The 23,366-nt window shown below is 51.4% G+C and overlaps 1 pseudogene; it reads left to right on the forward strand.

The window, feature by feature from the left end:
- Nucleotides 1–23,013, forward strand: part of LOC135877976 (RING finger protein 112-like) — a 1,138,053-nt pseudogene extending 1,115,040 nt beyond the window's left edge.
- The last annotated feature ends 353 nt before the right edge of the window (nt 23,014–23,366 follow it).

Raw genomic sequence — 23,366 nt, forward strand, 5'->3', positions numbered from 1 at the left:
GCTGCTCCTCACACACACCCCTCCCCCGTGCTGTGAGATAAGAGGTGTCAAAGTCCTTTGAAACATCCTGTTACCTTTGTTCCTTGATGGCCCCTCACACACCTGTGTTTGTTCCCCCGCAGTCCCAGCTCTGCTGGGAGTCATGGAGCAACTGACTTCAGGGAAAGCAGGGCCGAACGGGGTCTGAGCTGAGCTGACGATGCCCGGGGCACATGGACAGTCACTGAATGGCTCCCAAGCAAGGCCACTGGGTGGGATCTGATTCTGACGTCCTGGAATGAGGATTAATCAGATCCACTGTTAGAACCCTAACAACTGCCTAAACCAGTGGCTCTCAACCAGAGGTCCAAGGCCCCCGGGGGTGGTGCAAGCAGGTTTCAGGGGGCAACCAAGCAGGGCCAGCATTAAACTCACCAGGGTAGAAAGCCAAAGCCCCACCACATGGGGTTGAAACGTGAGCCCTGACCCCCGCCACTCGGGGCTGAAACTGAAGCCCGAGCAATATAGATATGCTGAGCCCCATGGGGCCCTGCTTGCTATCCCCTAACACCGACCCTGGCTTTTATATACAGAAAACCAGTTATTGTGGCACAGGTGGGCCATGGGCAGGTGGCCTCAGAAAGAAAAAGGTTGAGAACCCCTGGCCTAAATGATGCAGTGAAGGGCACCCACTGATCAAGCCAGACTCCTGGTGCCCCCGTGGGCGCTCTTCTTGTGGTAGAAGAGGGGCTTGTTCTGCTTCAGCTGAAATCCCGTCCCAAGAGACACAGGCTGTTGTTGCATCTTTCTGACCCAAGTGGCTAGTCAAAGGTCAGGGCCCCAGGGCGTCCCTGATGGACAGAGAAACTGCTGGAGTCTGCTGTTCTCTTTGCTGCCGTCTTGTTTACTTGCAAGGAACCTATATCGTCCTGCTTCTCCAAACCAAGAAGGGAAGGAGTCTTCTTAGCTTTTTGCCCCACTCCCAGCCCCCTTAGCCAGCACAGCCCCAAACTCTCTGTTTAGCTTTTCCCAGCGTCACGCCGTGCTGCCAGGCTCCTGCCTCTGCCGCACTCTCTGCTCTCCTCTGTTCTGTCTTTCGTCTCTCCTCAGCTCCTGTGTGATCTCTCTTCCCCCGCCCCTGCCCCTGCCTAAAACGACCCTCAGCCAAAAGCTCCAAGGCAGGTTCACACCAACCTTTTGTCTGAGGTGGGGCAATGATTGACTAGGAATTTCCGATCATATATTTATGATGCTGGAGCATGCCTCAGTTTCCCTCTCTACAGTGCATTGTTACCCAGGGTGCGCAAAAGGGTTAAAAAGCCACTCTTGGGGCAGAATAGGAAACATAGGGTGTGTGAGTGACATCACTTCCTGGGGTGGGGTGACTTGGTCATTACAGGACTGGCTGAAATTGACCCATTGGCCAAGACAATGGGAGCCCTAAGGACTGAATAACTGACACTGATCCCTGGGGATTTCCAGCAGGCAGAGCCTGTGAACTCAGCTGGGGTCCCTTGGACAATGGATCATTGCGACCATGTGGCCAACCCCAAAGGAAAAGGGGGACCCCTTTGGGATTGGGGGCATTAAAGAGGGTCCTGTAAGACTCTGTATCAAAGCCAGGGTGTAGCACCGATCCTGTGACCCCAGGACAGGAGCCTATTGTGACGGGTTAGATCACAGAACCCCCCTTGGGAGCTGCCAACTGATGTGCCAAGACTACTTCTGCCCCTGCTTTCCTGCCCTGTCAGCTTAGGACTTCAGTGCCCTGCCTGGTTTGAGACAGACTCTCTAGCCTGCTGCAAACCCAGACCCAGGTCTGAACCACGTCCCCTAACAGCTGTAGGCTTGACTGAAAGCAGCTAACAGAAGTGTTCCTGTCTGTAACACTCAGATGCCCAACTCCCAATGGGGTCTAAACCCAAAAAAATCCATTTTACCCTGTATAAAGCTTATACAGGGTAAACTCATCAATTGTTCACCCTCTATAACACCGATAGAGAGATATGCACAGCTGCTTGTGTCCCCCCCCCCTCCCCCAGGTATTAATACATACTCTGGGTTAATTAATGAGTAAAAAGTGATTTTATTAAATACAGAAAGTAGGATTTAAGTGATTTCAAGTAGTAACAGACAGAACAAAGTGAATTATCAAGAAAAATAAAATAAAACATGTAAGTCCATGTCTAAATCAGTAAGAAACTGAATACAGATAAGATTTCACCAGTTCCAGTAAGCTTCCTTTTACAGACTAGTCTCCTGCTAGTCTGGGTCCCGCAATCACTCACACCCCTTGCAGTTACTGTCCTTTGTTCCAGTTTCTTTCAGGTATCCTGGGGGGTGGAGAGGCTCTCTCTTTAGCCAGCTGAAGACAAAATGGAGGGGTCTCCCACAGGCCTAAATAGACTTTCTCTTGTGGGTGGAGACCTGTCTCCTCACTCCTATGCAAAATCCAGCTCCAAGATGGAGTTCTGGAGTCACCTGGGCAAGTCACATGTCCATGCATGACTCACAGTTTTTACAGGCAGAAGCCATTGCCCACATGGTATCTTGTATGTCTCCAGGAAGTCTTCTTATGTGGATTGGAGCATTCCAAGATGCGTTGTTCTTTAAGTGTTTCTTGATTGGGCACTTAACTTTGTGAATTCCTTTCTAAAGAAGCTGACCAAATGCCTCACAAAGCTTACTTAGAAATCAAGCAAGTATACAGCCAATATTAATAACTTCAAGTACAAAAATGATATATGTGTACAAATAGGGTGAATAGATTCAGTAAACCATAAACTTTGCAGAGATATGTTACATGGCACATGTAGCATAAAACGAACTCCAGTTATGTCACATTCCCATAAAGCATTATGGGATACATCGTCACACCTATACCTACAGTTATCTGAAGTGAAGGGTGAGTTCAAACCCAACAACCTCAATGGGGTTTTAACTCAACCCGTAACAGGGTTTCACCCAGCTCCTAAGGCTATCTATGGCTCCCACAACCACAGTCTTTGGCCGAGCTTGCAGAGGCCTGATACACAATCCGATGGTGTTTCTCTGTCTGTAACGTGATAGCGTTTGAACACCACATCTCAGCCATTCCAAACGTTCTGGGAATGTTCTAGGCACCAATGGCCAGAACCCTACTGACTTTGGGGGTGATGGAAGAGGGAAAAGGGGGGAAGAGCAGCTTCATGCACCTCTGGTTTTCAGAGCTTTTAGGTCACACCCCAGTTCAATTTTCAAGCTTCGCTCTGGAACCACAAGAGCTAGAAACTGTCTGTAAATCTCAATGGTTACCTGACTCCCAGAGCTCACCTGTCTGTCTGGGAGACATTCCAGGAGTCACCATGGGACAATGGGCAGAGCTGATATGCTGGGGTGGTTTTAGGCTGTCCTTTCTCCTGGGACTTCTCTACAGGTCAGAAAATTTGAAATGCTGAATCAGTTTAGCAGGGGCAGCCCCCTATCAAGGCAGCTCCAAGGGTGCCAAAGTCAACTTACTGGGGCACTGGTTTCTCTTTCACGATCACTCCTACACTGGCTTTAATCCCCCAGCTATTGACTTGCGGGAAACCAAAACTCTTGGTCCAAGGTCAGTGAAGGTGTAAATGCCAGGTGTTCCTGTTCTGAGAAGAAGGGAAGATGATGGCTTAGATAGTTGATTGTATCAATTTTAACTGAGAGACAAGGTGGGTGAATGAATATCTTCTATTGACCCAACTTCTGTTGGTGAGAGAGACGAGCTTTTGAGCCACACAGAGCTCTTCTTCAGGTCTCTCCCACCAGTAGAACTTGGTCCAATAAAAGATATTACCTCACTCACCTTATCTCACTCTTATCCTGGTGCCATTACGGGTACAACAATCCTGCAAACAGCAACTTTAACTGTAAGTCAGCAAGCAGGTGGCTAAAGGCCAACCTTAAGTATGAATACACTGTGTAGGATTTATTTTTGATTTTTTATAAATTTGACAGATAATATTATTTTAAGTCCCCCCCCCCCCCCAATTTTTATCTATTTAAATTTTTACAGTTGCAGGGAAATCATGGGAGAGTCAGACAATTATTTAATGCCTGAAAATGTTACAATTGAAAAGTTAATGCTTTACAAATAAGCTTGGCAGAATTTGATTTTTAGTTTTGTTCTCATTTCTATGACTAAGATCAGTGTTTATTTTTAAGCATCTTTGTCAATTTTTGCCAACTTAAATTTTCACAGTTGCACAATATTATGGGTGTGACCAGGGGTGCCTAGGACAGGCCTCACTTGAAATGCCAAGGGCAGGGCAGGCTGCAAAAGGGGAGAGCAGATTCTCCCAACACTGGTGGGTAACACTGAAGTGAATCTCCCCAACCAGTCACAAACTGTGCTTCTGATCCCCCACACTGGTTATCAAGAACCAAAAAAGCAATCACACAGCCCCCTTTATTTCATTCCGGTCTTTGATCCAGTAAAATGAGAAGTTATTTAAAAACTCCACTCATATATACAAAATGTTTTTTGACCCCAAAGGGCCAGCCACATTGCCAGGTCAGTATAGGTTTGGATCTTTTCTCTATCCACATATATATATCATTAATGCATATGAAGTTATGAGAATTGTGTTGTATGGTTGTCACTAAAACATGCTGTAAGTTGGGGAATGAGCCAGATATTAGCTCCCCAGAGGCAATAACAAGGAAAGTAACCAACACCCTGGTGAGGTGTCAATCAGCCCATCAACAGCTGTTGTCCAGCAAGAGAACTACAATGCAATGACTCACCTTCCTAAGGTCACACCAGAGGAATTGCTCAATCTTTCTTGGCTGGAGACTCAGTAATGCCCCCCCAGACGTGCCTGGACTTGTGTTGTACAAGCACATGGACTCAGGGTATAAATCTGAACACAGGGGGCCACAGACAAGTGTCACTGCAAGCCAGGTAAGGGCCACCTACCACCCCCCGTCACACACACACAGACACTCCTGGGTTACTCATGGATCAAAGCAGTGGGCAGCTAACACCACTCACTGAGGTCAGATAAGGGATCTTCCGCAGATGTGGACTCCATTTTTTTGCACTGCACACAGCAGGGGAGCCATGTTAACATGGGGAAAAGCTCACATCTCCCCCTGTTCTAACTCTCTAGATCCCATTCCGCTCCCAGAGCCGGGGATAGAACCCAGGAGACCTGGCTCTTTCCCAAGCTGGTCGTGACCCTCCTCAGCTCCTGTGCAGGGAACAGAAATAGGGCTGAAATGCAATCCTTACCCACTGTCCCATAGCTCCTCCCATTATGTCCATGCACCACCCCAAATTATAGGTGGCTACCATGTGTCAGTAGGTTTCAGAATGAACACCTACATGAGATGAACAAGGGCTGCTCCAAGCTATCTCAGGGTGACACGTGCTTTTTCCACAAAGCCACGCCCACATGAGCCCTGGGTCGGGACACCCCAGTTCAGTCTCCAGCCTGCGGAGCAAACAGCTCCTGGCTTCGAGGCAGCGCATTATAAAACCAGCTGGAGGCACCTCATTGGAGTGGGGGACGATGTAGGCCGGACCCCAGCTGCGTGTGTTGATGCTGAGGACATCATGGCACCCCAATTGTGAGAAGAGCACGTTCACAGCCCAGCCGGCGGCAGGATGCTCGTGCACCTCTGGCCCATTTCGGCCTGTGTGGCTTAGACGGGATTTGGTCCTTGCCGGGCCATCCCGATTGGGAGGAGAAATCAGGGCTGTGAGTCAGGCCTGCTCTGTGGGGCCATCCCCAGTCGGGTGCCCACCTGCCCAGGTTTTCCCAGGATCGTCCCCTTTCTGGAGGTAGCCAGGCCGGGCCGTCTGTCTGGTGCTTGGTGCCCATGGGTGGCCAGTGCTCTGGGGTCAGAATCCCCACAGCTGGCCTGTTCTTCCACACCTGAGCTGTGGTAGCCCTGTTCCCCTCCACTTCCAGGGACCTGCCGGCGCCGCCCATTTGCTTAGAGTGCAAACGGAAGCATCGCAGAACTTTCCGACTGCTGCAGGCCAATGAGGGAGAGCAGGATGGGAGGCTGCTGCCTGTGATACCTGCCGGCAACTGCTGGGAGCCCCAGAGAGATCTCCTGCCTCCGCAATGATTAGGTTTCAGAGGAGTAAGCATGGGAGGGGTGGAATATGGGGGTGTATATAGAAACACCCTTCGCCGCCGAACCCAGAGCAGCTTTATTGTTTGCCCTGCAGTTGCTCCTTCACTTGGGCCCCATCCCCCATAAGTTCACACCCTCACCCCCCTACTCCAGCCCTGGCTGACACATCCCACCCCGTTCATGGTCCGTCTCTGCAGCACCCAGTGTAATGGGGCACCGAGATCGGTTGGGGTATCTCTGCATTGCCCAGTGTGATGGGTGGTGCCCACACTCTGCCATCCCACAGCTAATACCAAGCCGCGGAGCCAGTGGGAGGCTGTGGGGGTGGCAGGACTGGTCCTAGTGGGAGGCGGCACCAGCTGTTGTGGGGAAGGTCGTGGCTGCTGCCGGCAGGAGACAGAATTTGCAGAACCAATGTATTGATGATTTTCAGAGCATGAATCCCAAAATCAAAGCAGCTGCAGGGCCCGTCCCCATCAGCTTCCCAGTCACCTGCAAGGGGCGCTGCAGAGCCGCAGAAAGGGCTGGATATAGGCCTGCGCTACCCGACCTACCAATCCCCACAGCACCCACGTGCTTCCTTCCACCAGCCTCTCCCAGCCGCATCCCACAGACGCCAGCAATGTGTGGCCCACCCCCACTGCCAAGGGAGGGTCTATAGACATCCCGGATGGTGGAGAGTCACTGGCTCTGAACTTCCTTCAGATTTATCAACTACAGAACAATAGATTGAAAGTGATTATAAGTGGCAAGCGTAACAATCAAATTTGATTACTTAAGAAATAAAAATAAATTTGCAGTCAGAATTCTACAAACTAAACAGGATTTCAATCAAGCAGCGTCTCACCCTGACAGATGGTACAAACCGGGGGTCCACTCTTCCCCAGGTCAAAGGCTTTGTCCTCCAGATGTTGAGTCTGGGGGATGGAGAAGTGAGGCCAGGTGATGATGTCACTCCTGTTCTTTTCTAGTTTCTTCCAGCTTGCTGGAAACATTCTTTGCTGTGACGTGGGGATCAGGCAGTCCCCATAGGTCAACCAGCCTCAATTGTATACGGTCTCTGGGATAGGGGATCCTTTCCTTGATGGGTGTTGATGAGCCATTAACACTGTCTGGCTCTCTCTGCCTATTCCATTGTTGTACCCGAAAGGCTAGCTGTGGGTGCCCCCAACCTCACAGCAGCTTTCAGTAACATACACAGAAATAGCTCATAACCTCACACAACGTGAAGGCTGGGGAGCTGTGGGGAATTGGCTGGAACCCCTCCATTGAGGGTTCTTGAGTGGCTTGTGAAAGCATTCATGTCACTGAGCTGGGTGTGTCCCTGCTTGTGGATGGCTGTGTAAGTGCGGTGCCTGTCAGAGGCTTGTAGCTTGACATCAGTGTGAGAGGCACCACCGGTTGGTGTGTTTGGGAGGACTCAGTGGTTCCACAGTCCAGGTTGCACCCCAGGGACCAAGTCACAGGCGGTCACTATTGTCTTTCCATGTTTCACACCCTCCCACCCCTCCCCTCTCCCTGGGGGACTCTGCTCTCCCACTCCTATCCCCTGGCCCTGTATGTCACCAAGGAAGGAAGGAAGCAGCACGTGGAGTGGTCCCCTTCCTCACCCTCCTGCAGGGGCAGAGCCAGCAGCAACATGGCTAGTGGGGAACACAGATGACCCATGATGCTGTCGTCCAAGGAGCAGCCTCCCGAGATGCTATCGGCAGATGGAGACTAGACAGTGCAGCTCCCAGCCCGGCGATGCCCAAGCACTGCCGGGGAATGAAGGAAACACTCCGGCAATTATAGGCATCGCCAAGCTGGCTGGGCTATGAAACTCCAGAAATGTACATTTTGCCGCCACTCACCCCGCACACTGCGAGATAAGCAGTGTCAAAGTCTTCTAAAATGCCCAGTTATCTCAGTCTGTTTATGGCCCCTCACACACCTGTCGTTGTTCCCCAGCCCCACCTCTGCTGAGAATCACGGAGGTAGCAACTGATTTCGGGAAAGCAGAATCGAAAGCAATCCGAGTTGAACTGGCCATGCTGGGGGCACCTGGGCAGTCACTGAACGGCTCCTTCACGAGGGGCGTCTGATTGTCACAACCTGGAAAGAGGAACAACTAGATCCACTGTGGCAACCCTAACAAAAGACTAAATGAAACAGCAATGGGCATCCTCTGATCAAGCCAGTCTCCTGGCGTCTGCATGGGCGCTCTTCTTGTGGTAGAAGAGGGGCTTGCTCTGCTTCAGCAGAAACCCCGTCCCAAGAGACACAGGCTGTTATTGCATCTTTCTGACCTGAGCGGATAGTCAAATGTCAGGGCCCTCAGGGTGTCCCAGCCGGACAGAGAAATTGCTGGAATCTGCTCTTCTCTTTGCTGCCGTCTTGATTACTTGCAAGGAACCTATGTCATGCTGCTTCTCCAAAACCAGGACTTGGGCCAGGAGAACCAAGAACGGAAGAAATTTTCTTAGCTTTTTGCCCCACTCCCAGCCCCCTTAGCCAGCACAGCCCCAAACTCTCTGTTTAGCTTTGCCCAGCATCACTCTGTGCTTCCAGGCTCCTGTCTCTGCTGCTCTCTCTGCTCTCGTCTGTTCTCTCTTTCAACACTCCGCAGCTCCTGTGTGATCTCTCTTCCCCTGCCCCTGCCCCTACCTAAAACAACCCTCAGCCAAAAGCTCCGGGGCAGGTTCACACCCACCTTTTGTCTGAGGTGGGGCTGTGATTGACTAGGAATTTCTGGTCATGTATTTATGATGCTGGGGTATGCCTCGGTTTCCCTCTCTACTGTGCATTGTTACCCGGGGGTGCAAAAGGGTTTAAAAGCTGCTCTTGGGGCAGAACGGGAAACATGGGGTGTGTGGGTGATGTTACTGCCTGGGGTGGGGTGACTGGGTCGTTACAGGACTGGCTGAAACTGATGCACATCAATGGAGGTTTGGCCAAGACAATGGGAGACCCAAGAACTGAACAACTGACACTGATCCATGGGGAATCTCCGGCAGGCGGAGCGTGTGAACTCAGCTGGGGTCCAATGGACAATTCATAGATTCATAGATTCTAGGACTGGAAGGGACCTCGAGAGGTCATCGAGTCCAGTCCCCTGCCCGCATGGCAGGACCAAATACTGTCTAGACCATCCCTGATAGACATTTATCTAACCTACTCTTAAATATCTCCAGAGATGGAGATTCCACAACCTCCTTAGGCAATTTATTCCAGTGTTTAACCACCCTGACAGTTAGGAACTTTTTCCTAATGTCCAACCTAGACCTCCCTTGCTGCAGTTTAAGCCCATTGCTTCTTGTTCTATCCTTAGAGGCTAAGGTGAACAAGTTTTCTCCCTCCTCCTTATGACACCCTTTTAGATACCTGAAAACTGCTATCATGTCCCCTCTCAGTCTTCTCTTTTCCAAACTAAACAAACCCAATTCTTTCAGCCTTCCTTCATAGGTCATGTTCTCAAGACCTTTAATCATTCTTGTTGCTCTTCTCTGGACCCTTTCCAATTTCTCCCCATCTTTCTTGAAATGCGGTGCCCAGAACTGGACACAATACTCCAGCTGAGGCCTAACCAGAGCAGAGTAGAGCGGAAGAATGACTTCTCGTGTCTTGCTCACAACACACCTGTTAATACATCCCAGAATCATGTTTGCTTTTTTTGCAACAGCATCACACTGTTGACTCATATTTAGCTTGTGGTCCACTATAACCCCTAGATCCCTTTCTGCCGTACTCCTTCCTAGACAGTCTCTTCCCATTCTGTATGTGTGAAACTGATTTTTTCTTCCTAAGTGGAGCACTTTGCATTTGTCTTTGTTAAACTTCATCCTGTTTAACTCAGACCATTTCTCCAATTTGTCCAGATCATTTTGAATTATGACCCTGTCCTCCAAAGCAGTTGCAATCCCTCCCAGTTTGGTATCATCCGCAAACTTAATAAGCGTACTTTCTATGCCAATATCTAAGTCATTAATGAAGATATTGAACAGAGCCGGTCCCAAAACAGACCCCTGCGGAACCCCACTCGTTATGCCTTTCCAGCAGGATTGGGAACCATTAATAACAACTCTCTGAGTACGGTTATCCAGCCAGTTATGCACCCACCTTATAGTAGCCCCATCTAAATTGTATTTGCCTAGTTTATCGATAAGAATATCATGCGAGACCGTATCAAATGCCTTACTAAAGTCTAGGTATACCACATCCACAGCTTCTCCCTTATCCACAAGACTGGTTATCCTATCGAAGAAAGCTATCAGATTGGTTTGACACGATTTGTTCTTTACAAATCCATGCTGGCTGTTCCCTATCACCTTACCACCTTCCAAGTGTTTGCAGATGATTTCCTTAATTACTTGCTCCATTATCTTCCCTGGCACAGAAGTTAAACTAACTGGTCTGTAGTTTCCTGGGTTGTTTTTATTTCCCTTTTTATAGATGGGCACTATATTTGCCCTTTTCCAGTCTTCTGGAATCTCTCCCGTCTCCCATGATTTTCCAAAGATAATAGCTAGAGGCTCAGATACCTCCTCTATTAGCTCCTTGAGTATTCTAGGATGCATTTCATCAGGCCCTGGTGACTTGCAGGCATCTAACTTTTCTAAGTGATTTTTAACTTGTTCTTTTTTTATTTTATCTGCTAAACCTACCCCCTTCCCATTAGCATTCACTATGTTAGGCATTCCTTCAGACTTCTTGGTGAAGACCGAAACAAAGAAGTCATTAAGCATCTCTGCCATTTCCAAGTTTCCTGTTACTGTTTCTCCCTCTTCACTAAGCAGTGGGCCTACCCTGTCTTTGGTCTTCCTCTTGCTTCTAATGTATTGATAAAAAGTCTTCTTGTTTCCCTTTATTCCCGTAGCTAGTTTGAGCTCATTTTGTGCCTTTGCCTTTCTAATCTTGCCCCTGCATTCCTGTGTTGTTTGCCTATATTCATCCTTTGTAATCTGTCCTAGTTTCCATTTTTTATATGACTCCTTTTTATTTTTTAGATCATGCAAGATCTCGTGGTTAAGCCAAGGTGGTCTTTTGCCACATTTTCTATCTTTCCTAACCAGCGGAATAGCTTGCTTTTGGGCCCTTAATAGTGTCCCTTTGAAAAACTGCCAACTCTCCTCAGTTGTTTTTCCCCTCAGTCTTGATTCCCATGGGACCTTACCTATCAGCTCTCTGAGCTTACCAAAATCCGCCTTCCTGAAATCCATTGTCTCTATTTTGCTGTTCTCCCTTCTACCCTTCCTTAGAATTGCAAACTCTATGATTTCATGATCACTTTCACCCAAGCTGCCTTCTACTTTCAAATTCTCAACGAGTTCCTCCCTATTTGTTAAAATCAAGTCTAGAACAGCTTCCCCCCTAGTAGCTTTTTCAACCTTCTGAAATAAAAAGTTGTCTGCAATGCAGTCCAAGAATTTGTTGGATAGTCTGTGCCCCGCTGTGTTATTTTCCCAACATATATCCGGATAGTTGAAGTCCCCCGTCACTACCAAATCTTGGGCTTTGGATGATTTTGTTAGTTGCATTGGTGTGGCCGACCCTGAAGGAAAAGCGGGACCCTGGGGGCACTGAAGAGGTTCCCCCAAGGGGCTGTATCAGTATCCTATACTGATGGTTATCTAAATGGAAAGGTGAGTTCAAACCCAACAACCTCAATGGGGTTTTTAACTCAACCGGTAACAAGGTTTCACCCCACTCTTAAGGCTGTCTATGGCTCCCACCACCACAGTCTTTGGCCGAACTGACAGAGGTCAGATACACAACCTGATGGTGTTTCTCTGTCTCTCTCTCTACGCATCAGTGTTTGAACACCACATTTGAGCCATTCCAAAAGTTCTGGGAATTTTCTAGGCACCAAGGGCTGGAAATCCACTAATTTGGGGGCAGCTGGAAGAGGGAAAAGGGGGGAAATGCAGTTTCAAGCATTTCTGGCTTTCTGAGTCTTTAGGTCATGCCCCAGTTCAATTTTCAACCTTCGCTCTGGAACCACAAGAGCCAGAAATTGTCTCCATGTGAACCTCAATGTTCACCTGACTCCCGGAGCTCACCTGTCTCTCTGGGAGATCAGTCATTCCAGGGGTCACCATGGGACAATGGGCAGAGCTGAGGTGGTCAGGTGGTTTTAGGCTGTCCTTTCTCCTGGGACTTCTCTACAGGTCAGAAAATTTGAAATGCTGAATCAGTTTAGCAGGGGCAGCTCCCATTTAAGGAAGTGCCAAGGGTGAAAAAGTCAATTTACTGAAGCACTGGTTTCTCTTTCATGATCCCTCACACGCTGGCTTTATCCCCCAGCTAATGACTTACAGGAAACCAAAGCTGTTGGTCCAAGGTCAACTGCCAGCCCATGATCTGGGGGGGTGCCTATTCTGAGAGGAGGGCAAGATGACGGCTTAGATAGTTGAATGCATCAATTTTAACCGAGAGACAAGGTGGGTGAGGGAATATTTTCTATTGGCACAATTTCTGTTGGTGAGAGAGACAAGCCTTTGAGCGACTCAGAGCTCCTCTTCAGGTCTCTCTCACCAGTAGAACTTTGTCCAATAAAAGATATTCCCTCACTCACCTTATCTCGCTCTTATCCTTGACCCAACATGGCTACCACAACCCTACAAACGGTGTAAGTCAGCAAGAAGATGGCTACAGGCCAACTTGGAGTATGAATAGGCTTGGTAGAATTTGATTTTTATTTTATTTTTTTATAAATTTGACAGCTAATATTATTTTAAGTATTTGTTCTATATTTACCTATTTAAATGTTAATACTTGTGGGAAATTATGGGGGTTCATCCAATGGGGGGGCAGCTAATAATAACATAATGACATTAGATGCTGAGATTCACAATGCTGAAGCTTTATAACTATTCAAGTACAAACTGTCTGCATCATGTAACAAATACAAAGTCAACAGCCTTAAATCAACCGAAGTTCTCACGCAGCATTTTTCTTATTTTGCCTGTTGGGAAATTTTGATTCACCTCTATGGAAACGTTTGTGTGTGTGCAGTAAAATTTACCAATAACAGTCAAACCCTTCCATGCCTCGTTGTGATGGAGGCTCAGCCAATCCCCGTATAAAAGGCAGCGGGAAGCTGCAGAGGTGGGGGATGCTCTGGGAGAGCAGAGACTATTGGAGCAGGTAGGGTCCAGCAGAGAAACCTGGTACTGAGGAAAGGCCCGGGAGTGACTGGAAGACAAGGTAAACCAGTGGGTCTCAAACTTTTTTACTGGTGACCCCTTTCACATCGAATGCCTCTGAGTGCGACACCCCCCCCCCATTAATTAAATACACTGTTTAATATATTTAACACCATTAAATATATGGAGCTATACCGATCTCATAGACCTAGAAGGCACTCCGAAAGGTCATCAAATCCAGCCCCCTGCCTTCACTAGCAGAACCAAGTATTGATTTTTGCCCCAGATCCCTAAGTGGCCCCCTCAAGGATTGAACTCACAACCCTGGGTTTAGCAGGCCAATGCTCAAACCACTGAGCTATCCCTCCCCCCATTATAAATGCTGGAGGCAAGTGGGGTTTGGGGTGGAGGCTGACAGCTCGCAAACCCCCCCCCATGTAATGACCTCATGACCCCCTGAGGGGTCCCAACCCCCAGTTTGAGAACCCCGGAGATGAACGGATGAACTCCAGAACATGTTCTCGTTGTAGTCGGGGGACCTGATGATGTGACACACGAGGGACGAGATCCGGGAAGGGGAGGGACTGGAGACCTGGCACTCCCCCAGGTTCATGTGTGGAACCGCCTCACAGCAATGCTGCAAGGGGATGGCTTGCCCACTACAGAGATGCAGGCAGTTCTGGGGTGGGGCAGGTGGGGAACAGCTGCACAGTGATACCACATGGGTATGGCTTGACCAAGATCAGGAAGCCAGTGAGGGGCTTAGCCCACAGACAGATGTCATTGCAAGCCAAGTAAGGGTGCGCTGGGGCTCCCCGCCCCACCTGGGTTACTCCAGGATATTTCAGGGAATGTTCTAGACAACAATGGCCAAAACCCTAGTGATTTTGGGGGAGGTTGGAAGTGGGAAAAGGGGGAAAATGCAGCTTTATGCACCTCTGGTTTTCTGAAGCTTTATGTCAAGCTTTTCTCTGGTACCACAAGGGCGAGAAACTGGCTCCATGAGAATCTCAGTGATCACCTGAGTCCCGGAGCTTGGGGCTTTAAAAGAAACACTTTGAGCCCCCCAGTACCATGGAGTAACCCTGGTGGAAGAGGACAACCCAGCCTGACACAGCAGGGCAGCAAGGGGCAGCTCCTGGCTCCTGGCTCCCATTCAAGGCTGCACCTATGGTGCCAATGCCGACCTACTGGCGCATTGTTTTTTCTCTCTCAATTCCTCATTCGCTGGCTTTCATGAACCAGGCACTGACTTACAGGAAACCAAAATTCACGGCCTATTGGTGAACCAAGGCTCAGATGCCAGCCACGACCTGGTGGAAGCCGGCTCTGAGAGCAGGGCATGGCCATGCTGGACAAAGTGATGGCTTAGATAACTGACTTATCAGTTTTAACTATAAGTCAGCTACAGACTTGGTGTCCATCCGCCCTGGGTATGAATAGGCTTGGCAGAATTGGATTTTATTTTTTTCATAATTTTGACAGATAACATCCATACTTATTTCTATTTTTAACTATTTAATTTTGCACAGTTTTGGGAATTCATGAGGGGGGACGATCAGACAATTATCGAACACATACAGGCTGGAGCTCCCCAGCTCCTCTTGCCCTTTTCCAGAGCACTCTTCTGCTTCAGGTACCTCTTTCTCAGGCAGCTCGGTCCTTCTCCCTGCAAGGCTCGAGATAGTCTGACCCAGCTCCTCCCTGAGCCCTTATAACAGGGTTAGGTGTGGCCTGATTGGGGCGTGGCTTTTGAGCGGGGTCATTGCCCGCTACGGGTTGGTATTGAAGTTTTCATTTAGTTTTATTTCCAATTCTTTCTTTCTTTCTCAATCCCCTATTTTATTAAGATTTTTTTAAAAAAAATCAAATCTAGCTAAATGTGGAAGGACACTCCTTTGTTCTTACTGTGGAAAATCACAGCAGCCAGGTGGAGTTTGGAGTCACATAGATTCTAGGACTGGAAGGGACCTCAAGTCCAGTCCCCCGCCCTCATGGCTGGACCAAATACTTTTATTTCAGGACCTCTGCCTAGAATCATAGAAGATCAGGGCTGGAAGGGACCTCAGAAGATCATCTAGTCCAACCCCCTGCTCAAAGCAGGACCAATCCCCAAACAGATTTTTGCCCCAAATGATCCCCCCAAAGGATTGGGCTCACAACCCTGGGTTTAGTAGGGCAATGCTCAAACCACTGAGCTACCCTTGCATGCATGACTCAGCTCTTTACAGGTAGAGTAGCCATTGCTTACATGCTACCTTGAATGTTCCCAAGAAAGCTCCTTCTATATGGATTGATACACACATACAGACAGCATAATCATAACCAGCAAATTACAACCTTTTCATAGACACCTTACTTGACCTCCTTTGTACAAGACTTGGTGCAGCTATAGGATCTTAGTTGAAACAATGATCTATACGGTCACACTTCATGTCAATAACAGTCCCCGATCTCAGTTGGGGTCTGTGCAGCACCCATCACAACAGGAGCCCCTCACTGAAACTTATTGGGTTTTCTGGCTGGCCCTGTCCCAATAGCAAAAGAAAAAGGAAGGGCCAAAGAGAAAGCAGGATCCTCAGACTGACAGTCCCCAGGGCCAATGTGGAGTGGGCAGTGCCCCAAGTTAGCCTGATTGACAGGGCAGGCAGGCCAATGAGGGAGTCAGGAGCCCGGGGCCCCATCCTCCTTGTGAGCTGGGCAGAGCTAAGGGGATCAGCGAGTGGCTAGGGAGAACAAGGGGGGTCCTGGGTAGAGAATCCAGCACAGGGAGCTGTCACCAGACAAGAGGCCTTGCCTGGAGGGGTGGGATGCTGGGGAGAAGGGTCCTGCCTCCTAGTGCCTGAGGGCTTGTGGCCACCACCAGAGCAGGTGTCTGACCCACGGTGTCCCTGCAGCACAGCCAGGGCCTGGCGGGAGGCCTGAGACGGGTAAGGAACACACAGTGACCTTTTCTGATGCCCCAGAGATGGATGTGTGTGGTGTCCCTGTGCCCACAGGGTGGGGTCCTTGTTTCCTTTAACCTGTCCCAGTTTTCCCTTTCTTATAGTTGCTGTTTAATAAATTGTATTAGGTTTTAACTGATTGCAACGATCAGTGAGTCAGTGGGTCAGGGAAGCGTCCAGTGTGGACAGAGCACCCCGGAGTGCGGATACCTGGCCTGGTCCCTGTCCTGAGTGGCCACAACAAGACTGGGGGGGGGGGTCAAGCCCCCCAGGAACCCTGGGCCCAGCCTTGTCGGAGAGGGGGAAGGGGAGCTCTCGAGGTCAGGCCGGCTTCTGGGTTATGGGAGTTGAGCGACTTAGAGCCTTTTGCTAAATGATTCCACTAGGGCCTGGCCAAAGCCAGGAAAGTTCCCCACAATCACAGGACCATCCCCCGCGTACACAATCGTCCCCTCTGCAAAGGGCTCTACGGAAATGAGCCAAGAGCCCTCAACCACGCCCACGGCATCCGGTGACCAAACCCAGAGACTGAAAGTGAAACTGAGGGGGGAGCGGACAGACAGTCAGTCTGTGCAGACAGACAGGCAGAGAGTAGGGGACACTGAGGGGAAAAATCAGAGACAGACGGAGAATTAACCTCGAGGTCTGTGCTCGAGTCTGTTCACCAGGGTGAGCAACAGGAACAGAGCTGGGGGGGGATGGAGCCCAGGGCTGGGCTGGCAGGGGCTGCGGGTCGGGAGTGAGGGGCACCGGCAGAGCTGGGGGGGGCAGGGCTGGGCTGGCAGGGGCTGCGGGTTGGGAGTGAGGGGCACCGGCAGAGCTGGGGGGGCAGGGCTGGGCTGGCAGGGGCTGTGGGTCGGGAGTGAGGGGCATCGGCAGAGCTGGGGGGGGCAGGGCTGGGCTGGCAGGGGCTGCGGGTTGGGAGTGAGGGGCACCGGCAGAGCTGGGGGGGGCAGGGCTGGGCTAGCAGGGGCTGTGGGTCGGGAGTGAGGGGCACCGGCAGAGCTGGGGGACAGGGCTGGGCTAGCAGGGGCTGTGGGTCGGGAGTGAGGGGCACCGGCAGAGCTGGGGGGGCTGGGCTGGCAGGGGCTGTGGGTCGGGAGTGAGGGGCACCGGCAGAGCTGGGGGGGACCCAGGGCTGGGCTAGCATTTTTATTACTCCAGTTTTCAAGGTTGTCCAGATCTTCTTGTATGATATTCCAGTCCTCACCCATATTGGCAATACCTCCCAACTGTGTGTCATCCGCAAATTTGATTAGTACACTCCGAATTTTTGTGCCTAGGTCACTAATGAAAATGTTAAATAAGATTGGCCCCAAGACCTGTCCTTGCTGCTCCGGGTTCTATGGTAAAAACCTGATTCACACAGAGATACAGAGGCCCAGGCAGAGATCAGGGCAATGCCGCTTGGCCGAGATTGTTCCAGGCATGAGCAGAGCCGTGATTTGACCCCTGGGGCTGTGCAAAGAAAGTTGGTAGCGTCCGTCAGCCTGAGGCAGTGGTGTGTTTGTGAAGTGGAACCCCTTGGTAAAAGGACCCCAAATTTTGATCACTGTCCCCCCACCCCACCTATATGGAGCACCCTGGAGAGAAGGAGAAAGCCCTGAAACTGGACAGAGGAGGGGTGCGCACTGACAGTCATCCCCCCCCCACCAGACCCTTTCTCCCATGGCCTCCTTCCCCCTCCCATGGCCGAGTGCAGCATTTTTCTCTCTGCCCCACTGAAATCGTCTCTGTCCATCTCAAGATTCGTTTCACGCTTGCTGGGCCTCGCTTTCAGCCCTGGGCAGAGGGAGAAGCTCAGATGTGGGGACGGGGGGTGATCAGGCCCCTTTCTGGTCACAGGCAGGATTACCTCCCCCCCAGACTAAACAGTCCAAAAATGGTTGGCCCTCTCTGAGGTCTTGAGCCTCATCTCTGGGCCTATTTAAACCCTAGCCCTTTTTCTCAGGCTCCAAAACTAAACTTGCCCCCTTCTCAGGGCTTTGGCCACTGCACCAGTGGCTGGTGGGGGACCTGGGCTCACTCACTACTCTGAGCCCCAACCCAGGGACCCTGCAAGTAGCGGCCACCTGCTGCTTTCTTTCCTAGTTGCTAGTGCATTTCCTGGGGTGGTTCCCACTCTATCCCACCACCTTCTTGGGTTCTCTGTCTGAGCAGGGTCTCCCCCAGGCCTCCTTGCCTGAGAGTTTCTCTGTCTCTGTTCTGATTTCTCAGGGCCTTCTCTCAGACCACTGTGCCTGGACAGCATCCCAGTCCTGTCCCTGTGTGAGCAGGGCTTCGCCCCAGTCTCTTTCCCTGTGGAGTCTCACACCCTTTTAATCCTTCTTTACCCTTCTGGTCCCAGCCAGTGACTGCCCTGCTCAGCCTCTGTAGCTCCTTTTAACTGAGCCTGCTGTGCCCTGATTGGTTGCTTCCCTGCAGCCTTTCTAGGCAGGTCTGGAGGACCCACCCTCATTGCTCCTTTTCCTGGGATGGGGTGGGCTAGGACTGCAGGACTTCCAGCAGGGGGCCCTAAGGGGCCTGGTACACCCCATCACCGTTGAGCATCCTGGTTGGACAGCACCTCCCATGACCCTGGCCTCAGAGGACAATGAGGCAACTAGACTTCATCTCCCACGATGCACCAGCATCTCCTTCTTTGGTGAGGGGAAGCCAGGCATCATGGCCCCAATGCACCATGGGAGTTCTAGTCTGATCAGGGAGCTGGGAATATAGAGGAGAATGAGGCAGCCAAATGACATTTCCCACAATGCACCACGGTATCCTTTTTGGTGAGGGGAAGCCAGGCATCATGGCAGTAGTGCATCATGGGAGTCACATGTAGTGAGATGAGGCAAGGTGGCTTTAAAGCCACTATTGTGATCCTGAATTCAGGGACCCAGGGTCCCAAAACGGCCCGGGGATGGAGGGTCCGAGCCTGAGTCAAGCTGGGAGCCAGGGTTCAAGCCCTTTTGCTTTGCAGCATAGCCCTAGCCTTGTGCTCTGGGAGGCCGCCCAAAGTATCACACAATCCCACAGGGCCGACTTTCTTTCTCCTGTGGCCCGTCAGGTTGTCTGGACAGTCCAGTTTTCCCAGGCTGCACCACCACCAAAGGGGAAAAGGGCAGCCGCGGCTGGGGCAGGTGCTAGGAAGTCTGGGATATGGATGGTTGCACTCAGGCCTGCATAATGTAGTGTAGGTGCTGGAGCTCTGAGCTGGAACCCAGGGTTCAACGAGTCCTACCCTGGGGTTACAAATGTCTGTAGATGTTCCAGCCCTAGGTTAACAACCCCAGGGGCTGCTAACTCAATTCCTATTAACTCTGGGCTTACATCGCAGTGTAGACATAACCATAGGCATGGACTGTAAAGTTCTCTTGGGTGTCAGCCTCAGATTGGGACAGGTGCTACCCAAGCCCTCTTCTAGAGGAGAATTGGGGTGGGGGAATGCAGCTTATGAACATGGGGGAATAGACCGGCCTAGCTATTCTGGAATAACTACACCCCAATAGCCACTCCAGAATAGCACCACAGCAGAGACTGTTCTGGAGTCATTGTGTTACCCGGTCAATTTAGGGCCTATTCCCTACCTAGGGCTCAAGGCATCACCCAGTCAATTTAAGGCACCCTCACCCTTTCCCTACAGAGGGCTTGGGGGATAAGACACATAAGAGTGGCCATATTGGGTCAGACCAAAGGTCCATCTAGACCAGTATCCTGTTTTCCGACAGTGGCCAGTGCCAGGTGCCCCAGAGGGAATGAACAGAACAGGTTATCAACAACTGATCCATCCCCCATTGCCCATTCCCAGCTTCTGGCAAACCTATCCTTACCCAAGGGGCTCAGGAAGAAACCGGGTCAATTTAAGTACCCGCCCTTCCCCTCGGGGCTCAGGGATGTACGGGTCTGCAGAACCTTTTCCCACCGAAAGAGCCTTACACAGTTGTGCTCTAAACATCTATTTATTAGCAACACACAGAGAATAAATATACCAAGCAAATCCCTTATGCTCACCACTCCCAACATACAGACCCATTTCACCCAATGGCCAGTTAGGATCCATTCATCTGGGGGTTCCCGGAGCCCACACACGTCACGATCGTGCAGGGGATACTGTGTTTTGCAGTTTGATGTTGTACTGCAGTCCAGAGTTGATTCCCAAAGAACATTATTTTTCATTTACATTATATAGGTAAAACTAGCTCCCTCCTTCAAATTTACTGAACAATATCCCACACTCCTAAATAACAGAAATTTTTAACCAATTATGCACTGGCACCTATGTGTCTTTCTTCCTGCCCAAGTTCTTTACATTTTCTCTTTCATCCCCAAATGGTAACTTGGTTGTGACCTTCTCTGTTTGTGCAAGTGCATAAAACGCTGGTCAGAGCTTATCTTCCCATTTGCTGAGTCTCTTTCTGCATCCTCCCTAATTTCCCAGTGCCTGGGCATCGCTACTTTACCACCTTGGTGGTTATAACTCTCGTTAGGGACATTCCTGAGGTGGTTTAATATGGGGGGGTTGATCAGGTCTCAGGTCAACAATTGCTCCTCCACAACAAGAGTTAACCCAGCCCAGAGCAATGCCCCTCCCCCACCAAAGAAAGAGCTGAGATTCCCACCCAAACCACCTGCCTCCTGCGGATCGATAAAAGCCCCCAAATACCACCAGACCCGTGAGAGCCGGTGTCACTGATGCGCTGTCGGGCGTCAGCCTCAGGCCGAGCCCGGCTGGGACAGGGGTTTGCAGAGGCCTTGGCTCCAGGAAAGTGCTGCAAGTGCAAAGTGCAGGTCGGGGTGAGGAAGGGAGCCGAGGCTGGGCTGCCGTGAGGAACAAACTGGAGACGGCGGCACCGAAAGTCCCAAGCAGCTGCCACCCCAGCTAGCGGCGTCGCTCTGTTATGTGAGGCTGCTGCGGTGGAAGCTGCAGCCACTAGGTGGAGTCGAGTTCCCATAAACTGCGACTCACCCCAGTCTTGTCCTCCCCGTGCAGATGTCCGTCACCGTCCACAACCAGAGAGTCATGGACAGAGCCCGTGCAGATCTCGCTGTGTTTCTGAGGGAGAAGGTGAGTCAAGGGGGTGGAGGGGTCTGTGCCCCAGCCAAGGGAACCCCAGAGAAACATCCTGACCAACATCACGGGCTCTGGGCTTTGGGACAGGAGATGGGAGTTCTTATCTCCGGCTCCCAGAGTGGCTGTGGAGATGGAAGACTCCAACCCTTGCACAATGAGGGCCCTGATCTCGGTCAGGAGGGTGGGAGAAAGTTGCTGTTCTGTAGCTGGAGGGTCCATGGGTGAGACAGGGTTGCACACCTGCCCCTTCTAACAGCCTTCAGCCCCCTATTCTACCCTCCTCTCCCGCTCAATGCAGGATGGCCTGTCCCAGCGCCGTGTCGACTGTCTGAAGGTGGATCCGAGGGCAATGGCAGAGGAGTTGGTGGAGCAGCGCAGCTCGCTGCTGAGGCGGTGCCGGGAGGAGATGAAGGAGCCGGAGAAGGAGACCCTGCTGACGGCGCTAGAGGAGGAGCTGACTCTGAAGGCCGAGACCTTCCTGGAGACCTACAGAGAGTGCTATGAGTATCACACCATCAACCAGAGAGTCATGGACACAGCCCGCACAGACCACGCTGAGTTTCTGAGGGAGAAGGTGAGTTGGGTGGGGCTGTGCCCCAGCCAAGGGGAACCCCAGGGAACCATGCCAGCCCGCCCAGCAGGCTCTGGGGTTTGGGGCAGGAGATGGGAGTTCTTATCTCCGGCTCCTAGGGTGGCTGCAGAGAGGGGAGACTCCAACCCACGTACAATGGGAGCCCTGATCTCGGTCGGGGAGGTCTGTGCAGCGCCCGGCACAACAGGGGCCCCGATCTCAGTGAATGGGGTGGGGGGAAGTTGCTGTGCTGTAGCCGGAGGGTCCATGCGTGAGACAGGGTCACACACTCGCCCCTTCTAACAGCCTTGGGCCCCCCTGCTCTCCCCCTCCTCTCCCGCTCAACGCAGGATGACCTGTCCCAGCGCGTGGTCGACTGTATAAAGGTGACGCCAGGGGCAATGGTGGAGCAGTTGGTGGAGCAGTGCAGCTCGCTGCTGGGGCGGTGCCGGGAGGAGATGAAGGAGCTGGAGAAGGAGACCCTGCTGACGGCGCTAGAGGAGGAGCTGACTCGGGAGGCCGAGACCTTCCTGGAGACCTACAGAGAGTGCTATGAGTATCACACCATCAACCAGAGAGTCATGGACAGCGCCCGCACAGACCACGCCGAGTTTCTGCGGGGGATGGTGAGTCTGGGAAGGGGGGGGCTGTGCCCCAGCCAGGGGAACCCCAGGGAACCATCCCGGCACGCTCAGTGGGCTGTGGGCTGGAGATGGGAGTTCTTATTTCCGGCTCCCAGGTGGCTGCAGAGAGGGGAGACTCCAACCCATACACAATGGGGGCCCTGATCTCAGTCATGGGGGTTTGTGCAGCGCCCGGCACAACAGGGGCCCCGATCTCAGTGAATGGGGTGGGGGGAAGTTGCTGTGATGTAGCCAGAGGGTCCATTGATGAGATGGGGTTACACACCCGTCCCTTCTAACTGCCTTGAGGCCCCTCCTCTCCCACTCAATGCAGGATGACCTGTCCCAGCGCCGTGTCGACTGTCTGAAGGTGGATCCGAGCGCAATGGCGGAGGTGTTCGCGGAGCAGCGCAGGTCACTCCTGAGGCGGTGCCGGGACAAGACGATGTTCCCAGCACCTGAGAAGGCGGTCCTGATGACAGCACTAGAGAGGGAGCTGACTCGGAAGGCTGAGACCTTCCTGGAGACTTACCGAGAGCGTTATCAGCATCACATCTCCGAGCAGTCATTCGCAGAGAGGTTATTGGGTTTCATTCAGCGTCTTTGGCTCTGAGGGTGTGGCGCTAAGCCTTGATGGGTGGGGTGGTGAATGGCAACATCAGGCAGCAGGAACCCACGAGAGCTGCAGACACCCACATTGAAAGGGCATCGCCATGGACACAACAGTGGGACTGTGAGCCCCTGTTATGTGATTTTGACTAAAACACCTTCCAGGGAGGCCTCCAGCTGGGACTGGAAGCCATCAAGGCACAGAGAATCCATGTCTGCCCTTGGGAGTTATGCCCAGTAGTTACCCTCCTGCACTGTGAAAAACTGGTGTTTTATTTCTCATTGGACTTTTTCTGCCTTTATCTTCTAGCCATATGTTCTGGCTCTGCCTTTCTCCAATGTTAAAGGCATGTGCTG

The sequence above is a fragment of the Emys orbicularis genome, chromosome 4 (genome assembly GCF_028017835.1).
Source record: "Emys orbicularis isolate rEmyOrb1 chromosome 4, rEmyOrb1.hap1, whole genome shotgun sequence".
NCBI lineage: Eukaryota > Metazoa > Chordata > Testudines > Emydidae > Emys > Emys orbicularis.